This window comes from Plectropomus leopardus, chromosome 9, assembly GCF_008729295.1.
Source record: "Plectropomus leopardus isolate mb chromosome 9, YSFRI_Pleo_2.0, whole genome shotgun sequence".
NCBI lineage: Eukaryota > Metazoa > Chordata > Actinopteri > Perciformes > Serranidae > Plectropomus > Plectropomus leopardus.
The window spans coordinates 27,215,058-27,229,019 of record NC_056471.1 but is presented as its reverse complement, the minus strand read 5'-3'; the positions used below and the strand labels follow the sequence as shown (position 1 = coordinate 27,229,019).

Genomic DNA, 13,962 nt, shown 5'->3' with positions numbered 1-13,962 from the left:
TTGCGTGACTCACACTCCTACTCTCATTTGTTGTTGAGGCTGAAGTATGAATACTTAATTCATAGGCCTGAGTCATTTTGTCAGACTTTGTCAAATGAAAGAAACATTCAGAAACTTGAATAACAAAATAATAGTGGATTCCTGAGGGCACAGTGCTGCACAAATGGTAGAGATTTGCATGAAACAGACGAAATATGATAATAGTAGATATGTATAATTGTTTATGGGGTCACAGAGATGGGCAGAGTGGAAGCAGACATTTGCTAGGGCATTTAGATCAAGCATAACTCATCACTGCACGGAGCACACAGTGACACAGGCACACATGCAAAATGTCGTGCTGAATTTGTTGACTGATATTTGGGCGAAGCTAACTTCCTGTTAAAATGAAACAGTTGCTTGTAAAACACAATCACACACAGTTCTGCGGGAGAAATCAGGGTGTCACTTAGAGACAGATTTATTTGAGAAATAACATAATTCTAATTGTCCAGAAACCAGTATCCCATCTGCATCACCGTCACCCATGAAATTAAATTTTCACAAGACTAGCTTTGAGTTGATAGAAAATGCTTCAGGTACAAAGGGGGAAAAAAAGCTGTGATTTGATTTCCTTTCACTGTGGTCAGTCATACATTTTTTTGTAACAGTGCAGTCTGTGATATTTAATTTTAATTTAATAAGTAATTAAAGGCTGTGTTTGTCAACCTTCAGCTGTGTGGTTCGATAGGTAAGCAGATTGCGGACCACCTTACCCTACTAATCTCTGCCTTAATGTGAAAAAGGAAGCGCTGGATGAAACTAATGTACTGGATGTGTTTTGCTATATGCATGCAGATGTTGCAAGAATTGAGCATTTTATGATGATAATAATAATAGCTTGGATTTATATAGTACCTTTTACAAGACCCAATGAAGCTTTACATAGTAGAGTAAACATGTAAAGACTTTATTGTATTTATTTTAACATACATGTATATAGAAAAGACAGGGGAAGAAATTGCAAAAAAAACATTGCACAGGAAAGGTTAGAAGCCATATGTGGTTTATGGAGATTTCTCTCCTATTAAATAGCAATCATACAAACAAAAGATGAAACAAAGATTGGGTAGTTCATGAACATTTTAAGACTAATGCAAAATTAATAGAAATTTACAAATGACAAACAAGTTTGTATTGACAGAGTGGAACGCATTAAAAAATGCATTAATGAGTCTTTGCAAATTAGAGTCCTTTTCAGGTGTTTTTTGAATAGCATAATGTCGATGTTGATTGATGCTGATATACTCTATATCAGATCTTTACATCTAATATTGTAAGTATCGTTATACAATTTATCAATGCTGAAGTCAGTGAGTGATTAATCCTTCACTGAATTGCAAAGTTTCAAAGCTCGTCCTGCAACAATTAAAGATTTTGGCCACATAAACCATGCAAATTAATCTTTTTATTGGAGTGAGATTTGCTGCTTTGAAACTTACAACGCCACGTTAAAAACTGTTTTGAGCAGGATTATTCCTTTCCAACAAACACTGATTGATTTACTGAGTGACTGATGGCCTCACTGATTAACCACAAAATCTTCAGCAACCCAACAGACTTTCTAACACGTCTTGAGACCTGTTTAACATGTCATGTTTAAGGGGGAAATTTCCCACCTCCTGAGCAAATGCTTCGAGTCTTAGATTCCTGTTTGTTTCATGTCACCTTTGTATTTTATGTTATCTTTACAGTTTGCAGGTGTAATCACTAGAGTGAGGTGCACAAGTGTAACCGACAGACAGCAGGTATGCCTCCTTGCATCACTGTCACTGTGAGGCAGGTGTGGAACAGGAATCACTATGAGTGAGAAATAAAAATGCTACCCTCACGTCCTCCAACTGTTTTGCAAAAAAAAAAAAGATACTTGAGACTGAATGATGTGTTTCCTCGCTCATATTTGTATTAGCCTAATTGCTGACACCAATGTCAAAAAGAGGCAGTTCATTAAACCTACCGTCTACAGTTCTAAAATAATCAGAAACACATAAAAGTTCAGTAGGCTGAAATAAGTAAAGGATTGCAACTGTTTTTTAGAGTTACATGGATTAAAGATTAATCTAATGAGGTTTCATCAGCAAGTACAAAACACAAGTACTTGTGTCAGCGTTACTGCCATTTTTGGTCATCGACTATTTAAAATACTATATGTAGCCACCATGAAGCCACCCATTGGTTTGTCGACTTCTGTTTGACATTTTGGCTATTGCCGTCTTGGATTCTGGGAGCCAGAGGTGAGGATATTTGGACGAGACAGTGGAGCGAGGTGCTATTATATTTACATAACAGTTTTTGATAATGCTAATGCTGCTACTCATTTCTGCTACCAATTAACAGACATAAAACCATGAAAACAACATGTACAGACTGAAGAACTCTTTTGAACAACCGAACGCTGACCAAGACTTTTTTAGGTGATCAAACTGTTGCAATTAACTTTCATGAACCAAAAACACATTGAAGTAGCAACAGCTACATCTATACTCTGTGAATCAGGGGTAATAATATAGTTATGTGACCTAATCACTGTTCTTGCTGTGGATAGACGGCAATCAACCTGTCACTTAAAGCAGGCATTTATATATAGCTTAAAGCCCTAAAAGACAGAAACAGTTTTTTTGCACCAGGCAGTAAACATATTTAATTCTGCTATAAAGTTGTGCATATACATAGGAGTATATGGGAATTGACTCACTTCTGGAGCCAGCCTCAAGTGGCCATTCAAGGAACTGCATTTTACTTCGGTGTTGACTTTATTTTTTTCAACCCGGGAGGTTACCACTTGTTTTTGGTATCCACATTCTTGTGTCAGTAAAACCTTAATTGTGGATTCAAACAGCAAAACTAAATTAAGATTAGCCTGAATTTATAAAATACTTATGTGCACATACAGTTATTCTAATCTACAGGATAACTATGGTTCAAACTGTTGCCCACTTCATATGATCTTCTTACTCCAAACAAATGTGGATGTAGCTTTCTGAAGCCATAGTAAACTCAAAATTAGGAATCTTTAAGTCAAGAAGTGTTACTTATGTTGGCAGTCTCGCCATTGGGTCCTTGACATGACATTAGTCTTAATTGTTTTCTTCCAAATTTTCATCTTAGTCAGAAAAAGGCTTGAATGTTGTGTGGAGACATTTTTAAAACTTGGATGCATGTCTGGCTTGTTATCTTGGCTGTCAGGGGAGCCAGAAATTCAGAGTTTCAGCAAGGTGGACGATGCAGAGCTGAGGTGCAACATCCCTGCGTAGTTGAATATGTCAAATATTTACTTGCCTTTCAGCCCACCACATTTGGTGAAAACTGTGTATCTGTGGCTTGCTGGGTTTTGACATTCCTCACCAGTGACTGGTTTACTTGAGCTGGAGTCAACTGTTTGTGGTGAGCTGGATCGTTCTCAAAACCTTCACATCTTCCAGCAGTTAAACAACCACATGTGGACTGGCTTGTGAAAATTGAGACATCCAGCACAATGCAGTGCTATATTTCCATAAATCTTCTTTCTCTCAATCTGCTTCCATGAAATCCTTTTTGATCATGTGCAATCCCTACTCAGTACCTGGCTGCTGACCATTTTCTACACACAAATGTCCATTTGGCACGAAGAATGCAGCAGACATGATTCTGCTTAACATTTCCAAGCCGGACAAATTGGGCTAAGATACCAGCTGTTAAGCATGGGAAGGCTAATCAGTTTAGCAGAATGCTGAGGATTATGCAGTCAAAGAATAGTTGTTGTTCTAAACACAATATACTGCAGAGGACAACACATCTGCTGTTGGTTTCGTTATCTGAGCTATTTTCTCATGTTCATTCTGGAAGCTCATCTTAGCCTTGTTATTTGCTTGCTGCTGTTTACCACAGGCCTGCCATGAAGGAAGTGTCCAATTAACTGTGGATTTGGTGGCATGTGCTATCACATCAGGGTTCCCAGAGTCTCACGTCATCTGTGCGCTTGTGTGGCAGGGTGTGAGGGCTTTAGGCCAGCAGTTGACTTCCTTCAGCTAAATGTACTGCATAAAGCATTGCAGGTCTGCACACGATAAAAAGGAAGACACAAAGAGAGTTTCAGAGAGACTGAAGGTGTCGGTAAAGACAGAGTTTGTCTTCTGTATATATTCTGATTATAAACATTGCAAAATAGGGCTGCTCGATTATGGCAGAAATAATACACACAGTTATTTTTAATTGATATTGAAATCTTAATGATTAGTTGAAGGATGAGTTGAGTTTGATGAGTTTACTACCATCTCTTGGATTTAAGATCTATGGTATTTATTCTGCCAAGGCCAAATGCCTTTTCTCATAATGCTAATAAGAGGTGAAAAATAATTTTTGTATTTTCCCTGTGATTCAGATCTGCTCAGAAATATAATATAATATATTATGATGCGATCTTCCTTGGCCCATACTACATCCTTTCACAAAGTTTTTTCTCTATTCGTGATAACAAACAAACTAACCAAACCAAAAACAAACTCTTTAACATGTCGTTTGCTACAATTAATTCAGTAGGCTTTCATGCTTTAAGTCCATGCCAATACCTGTCTGTTCATGACATTCACCAGAATATTCAGTCAAGGTAACAAAACAGACAGCACAAACAACTTTTATGGCTTCACACTAATGTTAAAAGCAACACAAGATACAGTATGTTATTAGCGTTTAAGTAATTAAAAAAGGTTTAGAAGTAAGATCACATGGGCCATTCCTAATTAATTTAATTAATCAATAACTTAAGAAGTCTGCCTTCAATCTGTACTTGCCTGGTGTGTTTGGTGGACATTACTGCACAAAGCAGCAGCTCCTCTATTGCAGCAATCTATAATTATCAACACAAATGTATTTGTTATTTTTTTCTCGACAGCAGACTGTGAAATTGAAGTTAAAAGAACAGTTAGCTCTCACTCGGACATTAGGATCACAGGACCTCTTAAGAAGCCTGTCTGTTTTTTTTGATGGTAAAGCACGAACATTTGTAAAATATGTCATCTCTGTTTTGGAACATAAACATCGGTTGGTGTTCGTCCTGTTCGCTTCTTGATGTGAGGCGGTACTGTACTGTTCTGTTCAATTAGAAGAAGTGCTTCACTGTGGCGTTCGGCACTGTGCTCCATAACCCTTGTGTTAGGCGTAAGAGAGCGGGGGTAGACTCTGTCTTTGGTCTTCTCTCTGCAAATTGTTTAAGATTGGCTTCAAAAAACGAGGTCCCAAGGTTGAGACACTGTTGGAGTCTGACTTGGACACTGTGTGCAACAAGCAATGATGCAATAAACCTTTGTTTAGGGAAGTACTCCCGCAGCATTACGCTGTGGTGGTCACTGAGCTCTCAGCATGGGGCCAAAGGCACAAATATTTTTCTGTTCCAGCCTTTTTTAATCTTTTCCGAAGGATGCTTTTTGATATTTTCTTGCCTCTTGCACAGCCTTCTGGCCAATGCACAGTCCTTTTTTCTTTTACATGTTCATTTATTTATTTATTTTTTGTTTTTATTTTTATTATTAATGTAGTGTGGCAGCCGGATTTGTCTTCATCTCCTCTTCTCCGTCTGTTTATGTTTAAAGTACTGACACTTTCCTGACACCGTTTCCTTTTTTGTTTCATCCAAGCTGTGTGCGTATGGATCTGCTTGCAAACATATGCCTCTGACCCAAAAGTTTTTGGGGATTTTTTTGTGACATTTTAGTGACCCTTGAACGAATAAACTTCATGTTTTTATAGTGTCTCTGCTATTCTCTTTTCCTTTGTGTGTAAAAAAAAATGGAGAGCTGAATTTGCTTTTCGTCTATTCTGTTTTATTCTCTTTGAAGAGAGACAGATGAAAAGGAGGATGGGGGAGGTTGTTAATACTTCTCATAAAGCTACTCTAGGCAATATGGATGGGAGGCTGGCAGCTTCCCTTCATGTAGCTTCCTTGGCATTTAGCTGACTAATCGAGTGTCAAAATATGTAATATGTTGTCATCTCCATCAAATGTTGATCAGTTACTCAAAAACAGTATCTTACTCTTTGTATTTAATTCACTGCATTGCAATGGCTTAAACCATAAAAAAACATCTTTAAAATTATGTCAAACTCACGTTACATTGTTAGAATATAACAGGCATCACATTTAAACATACTACTGTCCCCATCTTTTAGACAGAACAAACACAAAAAATCATAGCGTTTTACAAAGCCTCATACGAGTTCTCACAATAATATTATCATTATTTTTTTTAAAGATTATTTTTTGGCATTTTAGCCTTTATTTGAGAGGACAGATCAATAGTGTGAAAGGAAGAGAGAGTGGGAACGACATGCAGCAAAGGGCCGTGAGTGGGAGTCGAGCCCGAGGCCGCTGCACCAAGGACACTGCCTTCATTCGGGGGGCGCCTGCTTTATCCACTCAGCCACCGACGCCCCCATAATATTATTTTGGTCATCAAATCAAGAATTAATTTTGTAATTTAAATTTGTCACTTCACTGCTTGTGAAAACAGTTCAATAATAACTTACATTTTAATAGGGAGCTGCATTTTTTTGTAAAATGTGGGAACAGTTGTAAACTGTATGTACAGTTACTGATACAAATTGTAACAGAAAGCTGATTAAAGTAAACTTCAAATGTGAGAACATTGCAAAAAAGGATCAACCCCAAGCATGCATCCACAATAAAATAAAGGCTATGCAGGATTTAGGGGGAATATTATTGTCTGAAATGGAAAATAGATATATTTAATATAATAGGTAAGTTTTATTTAGTGTATAATCACCTGAAAATAAGAATTTTTGTGTTTTTTTTACCACAGAATGAGCCATGTTGCACGCCAAGGTTTCTACTGTAGCCCAGAACAGACAAACCAAACACTGGCTCTGTTGGCCATTCGCATTTTGGGTGTAGACCACCATAGTTAGCAGCCCCTCTGCGAAAAGCAACATCGGAGAAACAGATTTTTTCAGTGTGAAACTGCTTTATTCATGGTTTTAAATTGTTTTAATCACAAGGTCCATTTGTTCTGTATAAATATGCCTTTATTTTGGTTGTTTTTATCTGGGTTTCCTGATAATGCTTTTAACTTGTAGCACTATGAGATTTGTTCCAACTGTAAAGTGCATTGCAAATGAAATGTATATTTCTTATTATTAATAAAGTGTGAAGATAGTGGCTGATGCAACGAGCCAAGCAGTGTCAGAAAATCACTGATCTTTAATATTAGAACTGCTTTATTCAGTGTTTTTATCAGTTGAAATCACCTGATCTGTTTGTTTTGGAGAGTTGGACTGTTATTAATTCAGCTCCCTGCAAAAACCTCCTGAACAATCAACACTGAAAAAATTCTAACCAGAAAACGTTTCAGCTGGTCGTAATCTGCGGTCCTCACCAGTAGATTCAAGTCAAGTCAGATGCCACATAAATCCCCCCAAATCTTACATACTGCTCCTTTAAGGTATAACCAGTGCAAATGTGCGACTTGAAATTGTTAGTTATGTAAATGCAAGAACAAATTAGACATAATGTAATGACAAAGCTAGAAATGATTGTTGTTCGTGCTCCTTATTGTACATGTAATTTAATTGAGCTTTGGATCAATGCAGCTGAGCCCTAAAAGCTTCCTTTGGCATATTTGTGTCATCAATTGAATTGAATGCACAGACTTTGACTTGCCCTTCATGTCTTGCTACATAATGAAATGGCTGCTGGCGCTGTGGGCTGAGTAACACTGCTGCAGATGATGACTTCAACCCTGTCTTGAGTCTGGCTGAGTTCAAACCTTGAAACCCACTGAATTGAAATGTGAAATAATTCATGATAGTGGATGTAAACTCATCAAAAGTCCAACAGGGAAATGGTGTTGTACTGTGGGGCTTACGGAAACAAGCCAGTGATTGAAAGGTTTTATTGCACACAACTTCTGTAGCCTGCAGGGCTTGAAGTGAAAAGCATAAAAAAAAAAAAAATGCAACAACAACGAGCAAGAGAAAAATACCGCTGTAGAGATACAAATGAACTGAAGTACTTTAGAGCTTGAGAATTTTACCTGTACAACTTTAGAAAGCAGGACATTCACAGCTTCGGGTATTTATGTAACAAGGACAAAAAGACAGTGAATAAGCATTGGAGTGAGTTGAGCCTTGTTGACAGTGTGGCCTTTTGTTCCTGGCGAGGACAGTTGCTAGATTGAATTGATCTGACTTTAGAGCCTAACCATTTATCTTGGTCAGTCATGTCTGATCTGTGGCTGTCAAGTAGAGACGGGCTTCCAAGAGAAATAAACTGCTTGGAGAGCTCGTGAGGGCTCTACTTTACCTCTTTGCCATTTCGGCAGCAATTTTGTTTCGGTTTCTTTGCAGAAATGACCAAATTTTCCAAAATTAAACTTTTCATAGCTGAAACAATTTCTTAGATATCACATCAGTCGATCACCAGAAAAATAATCCACAGCTATTCTAATAATAAATTGATTGTTTGCCAGTTTCCAAACAAAAATGCCAAAAATTCTTTCATTCCAATAATTGTCTTTTGCGAGAATTTGTTTTATTTCTATCATTTACTTAACGGTCAGCTGAACATTTTAAAATTTTACACTTTTGGTCAAACAAAACAAGCAATTTCATTGTATAACATGCATTGTATTGGACACTTTTTGCTATTTCTGACATCTTGTACAGAAAACAATAAATCCATAAATCTAGAAAATAATCAGCAGTTTAAAAGATAAAAAAAAAAAAATTGTTAAATTGTAAAATCAATTATTCTGTGTTTCTTTTTCCCATTGATTTTTGTTCCTATTACATTGAAAAAAAAAAACTATTTAGCCAAAATAATCTCAATTAACTTTTATTTACAGTTATAGCAGCATTTAGCAGACAACGTTGTTAAAAAAAGTCTTAATTTACAATCAGTTTATGCAGAAACACAGTAGTATTATAGGGTACAAGATCAAATGGGGAAAAATGTTTCATTACTTTCCTCCAGCTGCAACAGAAAGCTGTTTGGTCCTGCAGCCATATTTTCCTCGGAGATTTTCACTTTAGTTCACCTCTCTCCAAGGACCCCCCTGGAAAAAAATGAAAAAAAGTAAAGATTTTATTGGCACAGTTGCAGCTCAGCACTGTCACTCCAATTTAGAAGGCTGTTAGCTGATCCTTTTGACCGTGTCTTCCGCTACCTGGGCCATTTCTAAGCCACAGATGATAATCCTCAAGGGGCCCTCATTAAGTCTTTGCTCCAATTAAGCCACACTCATTTTGCCGCAGCACAATTGCTCTGTACCACAGCGCACAAATCCTCCAGCAGTGGATTAGGCTGATCAGTGGGTGGGATGAAAATAGCTGCACTGGTAAGTCAGTGGAAGAGGTGAGCATTTCTTAGGTGTCAGCAGCTCACACATCCGGCGGGGTGCAGCAAACAATTTGAGTCTAGGGAAAACTATGCCGCATTTGAAATTATTCTAAATTTTTAGCTACAGTCGATATGGCCTATTTAGGTGGCTCAAATGTGGCTTAGCAAGTGGAATCAGTGAGCAAGCCAGTACTGCTGAACTTTGATACAGTGAGTAAATTCCTGCTGGCATAAAGGCTTTTTTAGGCCTACATTTTTTTAATGCTTCACAGTTTCAGAATCTGTTCTGAATCCTGTTGCACTTTGGATGAGGGTGGCCTCCATTGGCTTTACACTGTTTCTGTGATTGAAAGAAAAACAAATTTTGATAATGAATAATAACAAATCATCAACATCAAAAAGGTTAATGGTCAGCAGTAATTTACTAAATGATGACTTGTGGTGAATGAAGGTCGTGATGAAAGTAACTCAGCCTTACACGGACACAATAACAAATGCTCTTTTAAATGGTCTTCAAGGCGATGTATATATGTAGAGGGGGAAAAAGAGTGATAAACATCAGAAGAATAATTATAGGTTTTAGTATTAAAATGTTCAACTGGACTTATCCCTGGCATTGGGGGCATTTGTGACTTGAAAGTTCAGTGACATAGTGCCCTTGGTGTGTGATATTGCCACCAAAGCAACCTTTAGCATCTTTATGAGACGCACCAGGCTTTCAACGAATCCCTGTAAATCCCTTCACGGCAATACATGATACAGAGAGCGACTAACGTAGTATAGAAAGTCTGCGTATGGAAGTGAGTTGAGTTGTATGGGTCCATCAAATGCAAAACTTCCCAGATCTTTGCAGTTTGTGTCCTGCGTGAAACAACATTAACCATGTCTTACAATGTGTTTTGGCTGTGTGTCACATAGAGATGCTAAAGGGTGCTCTATGCTCACTTTGATCGGGACAAACGGTCGATATTTGATGACCTTGGAATGAGAATGTGATCATTTAGAAATTTAGTGCTAGCATAAATCCTGGTAGGACATGTCGTCAATAACAGTACTCTGATAAGGTGATGGCTGTCAGATTTGACCGCCAAATATTTTAACTGACAGACGACTGTACGCTCACTTTTCAACCATCATATAAGGAGCTTCCACAGCAGTGACAGCAGTAACGCTAGCTAGTCAGTAGGATGTACATTTTTTTTTTCTAAGCTTGTTTTGGACCAGGAAGAAAGTGCATTGGGGCATAAAAAATGCCAGTGGGATACACTGATGGTACCATAACAACAAACAGAGAAACTTGGATCACAACATACGCAGAGGAAGCACAACTTCATTCTCTGCTCAGGAGGCCATTAATCCACTATATCATCGCATAGCAAATATTTTTTCGCAGCTGTGTTAACGTGAGAATGTCAAATGTAGGAACTTTAAATCACAACATTCATTATTATTCATATCTTGTGCATTTATTTTGCTTTTACTATCAGTTGCCATGGATATATGTTGATCATTTAACCTCAGCTTCCTTTAAAGTTAATTATTATTAATAAAGTCTTAACAGATAATATTCTTGTACATAAATATGCACATACACAGCACATTATTGCTTTCAAGTTTTGTTTTTGCATTTATTTATTTTTTTATGCAGCAAAGGACTTAAAAGTAACATTAGAGGCGTTGAAATTAAAACTGGCTTTACTCAGTTAAAAACATTACAAAATAAAACAGAAACACTCGACAGGCAAGACAACAACAAAACATAGGAATTTAACTGTTTGACTTGTTTATACGGACTATTTTTTGTATAATTTCAGCAACCTAGAAGACAAGCCTAAGTAATCATTCTTTTGCACACTTGATGTGCAAATAAACTGTTTAACATATGCTGTGGACACTTTGCTATCAGTTACCCGTTTAATTCTGGTTGCTTTACTGAACGTGCTTCTCTCTCCTGCTTAATGGACAAAGCTGTCAACCAGGGAACTATAGCCAAATGAAGCAGATTAACCAAGCAGTACTGGTGATTTTTCAGCAACACTTAAAAAGTATCTGTTAGTTGTCACTCAGCTCCTCTGTGCAATAATGAGGCCTAAAAGGTCTTGAAAGTGGGTTGGTTTCAAGTGTTGCTTTTAAACTGTTGCTCATGTGCATTTGAGCAACGTGTCAGTTAGTCACTGAGGGACATTGACTGTCCAAGCCTGCACTGCTAAGTTGAATGGCATGAGCTCCGCAAATGCTACTCACTTGTCTTCCCCGACTCAAATGATGGTGTAATGAGCCATTCTCTGGCAGCTGTTTAGGCAGAAAAATGATCAGGTTGGCCAAGCAAGGCAAAAGATACTGTGCATATGTCACACAGGTCTTTTCTTGCCTGCTCTCCTGGTGTGGTTTAGCTAATGTTCTTCCTGGGACTGACATTTCTTCAAGGATGTTTATCCTGGATCACTGGGCATTTGCGGTGGCTGAGTCGGTTAAAGTCGTGAGCTCACTCTCCATGTCCGCTCTGATTTGTGTTTCTTTTGTTTTCCTTTAGACCCTGGAGTAAGTGACCTGTGAATAGAATCACACTGGAGGTTTTCTAAAGGACTTCCTTGCTTCTGTAACAGTGAATGGACATCTGACATTGGGAAGCCCAGCAGGTATGTCAACATAAATTCATATCTTCTTGTAATTGTGGATGCTGCTGCCTTTTTTTGTTTCAGTTCTAAAGTCAGGTTTGGATTTAAAGGTCAATTTTGAAAAACATGAAATTTAAATAAATGTTGCCAAACATTTCAACGATGGCATTCTGATCCCAGCATGTTCACAAACTATAGATAACATTATCTAGTTTCAATTTACATTATTACAAGATAATAATAGGACAGTGCAAATTAAATGTTTACAAAGCAAGGCACCGAACAACAATAAAACTGTGTATGTGTCACAGATGTAAAAGCCATAGCATTTGTGTTTGAAATGCAAAATATGATGTATAGCTGGTAGCCGACGCGGCATCTTTTGACTGCTGGAAAGACAGATTGTCTGGCGAAGCTTTGGCAGTCACTAGAAGCACATTTATGGCCCTTTGAGAGAGTCTGTGTAGGTACATGTGTTGCAGCTGGGCGTGCGGCTCCATTACGAGAGGCTCTCCAGTGTGGGTGTCAGTGGGGGAGTGTTAGTACATCGCTGCTACAAGCTACAAAGCAGAAACAGTACTTCTTTTATACACTTTATTAATTTTGGTTGGAAAGATCACCTGTGTTGTAGGTTTGGTACCATTTTCATTTGAACCATTATTGTTACCTGGATTTCAGTACAGGTGTCCAGTGGCACCTTTTAGGCGCTTTATTCTCCTTGTACCAGTAATAACAAAAATGTCATTTTTGAGGAAGCTGCAGCGGTGACATAGTCTCGCCTCTCTTCCTTTCTGTAGTCAAGCAATTCAGCTTCTGTGCTCTTCTAATCACATGTAGAGCTAAGTTTCTGTCTGTCTGCTTTCTAGTGTGAGTATGTGTGTCTGCTTGTCTCTCTTGCTCGCTATTTGGACACAACTGACAAATATGTGGAATAAATACGAAATTTAAAAAATACAATCACAAGCAGCAGCAATACATGGCTATTTCTATGAGAAAATAGTCTAGATGCAAAACTATCAACGTCGCAGTGATTGATTTAACTTACATTGGTAGTCACTAGTTCCAGTGTAATTCTGTGTGTACCCTAACAAGTACCAAGTTCAGTATCCAACTCTTCTCGTATCATCGTCACCTGCCAACAGGAATCCATGTGATTATTAGTACAGTGGATAAAAAATAACTTTGTGTGTCATTTCTCTTTGTTTGGCCGAGCAGCGGTGAGACACTGAAAGTGGTGCGTCACAAAACAAAGCTCATCTTGTTCTCAGAACTGTCACCTCTTTTATTCCTTTGTTTCCAGGCCTGAACAGAAAGTCGTGTGTATTTAAAAATGAATATTCAGCCAGCAAGCCTGATGTCATTGGGCCATCTGTTCCAGTGTTAAGGTCCCCTGACAGTGAAAGCCCAATTACCCCCAGTTTATAATATATCACAGATAATTAACATGTTTGTTATCCTCAACTTGCACTTAAATTTGATTTTCAGCATTGCACGGTCTGGAATTTATCACAACACGTGTGGTAAATGGTTCAATTGAGATATTCATAACTATGCAATTAATGTGGTGAGCACTGTGGAGAAATGGATGATACATGTCAGATTTCTCTTCATGGTCAGACTCTGCAACACCATGTCCTCATTTTTGGAGGAGGCACTGCAGCAAGTGGGAAGGAAGGAGGAAAAGGTCCTGGTGTTGCTCCTCGGGATTATTCTAGAGCTGGGGCGACACGTTGACGTAATCGACATAATGGACATAAGCGACATAATCGATTACGTGAATATGTCAATTCATGTGACGTGCGTCGGCACCGCGTACTGTTTCACACAGCACGAGTCATGAGAGCTTGAGCAGTGCCAAGTGTGTTGTTTTTTGTTTCGGCGCTCATGTTTATCAAGTAAGGGCGTGCACACTGCTCGCCCGAGCAGCGCTTGTCAGGTGCATCTGAGCTGCGTGTCAGCTGCAGTACATCTTGAGAA

The 13,962-nt window shown here is 38.2% G+C and overlaps 1 protein-coding gene across 1 annotated transcript in view; it reads left to right on the top strand.

Annotated features, from left to right (window-relative positions):
- lingo2 (leucine rich repeat and Ig domain containing 2) overlaps positions 1 to 13,962 on the top strand; it is a 260,903-nt gene that overhangs the window by 76,231 nt on the left and 170,710 nt on the right. The window contains exon 3 of the mRNA XM_042493947.1: positions 11,901 to 12,006. The gene's annotated coding sequence lies outside the window, so the exon portion shown is untranslated. The remainder of the gene's footprint in view (positions 1 to 11,900; positions 12,007 to 13,962) is intronic.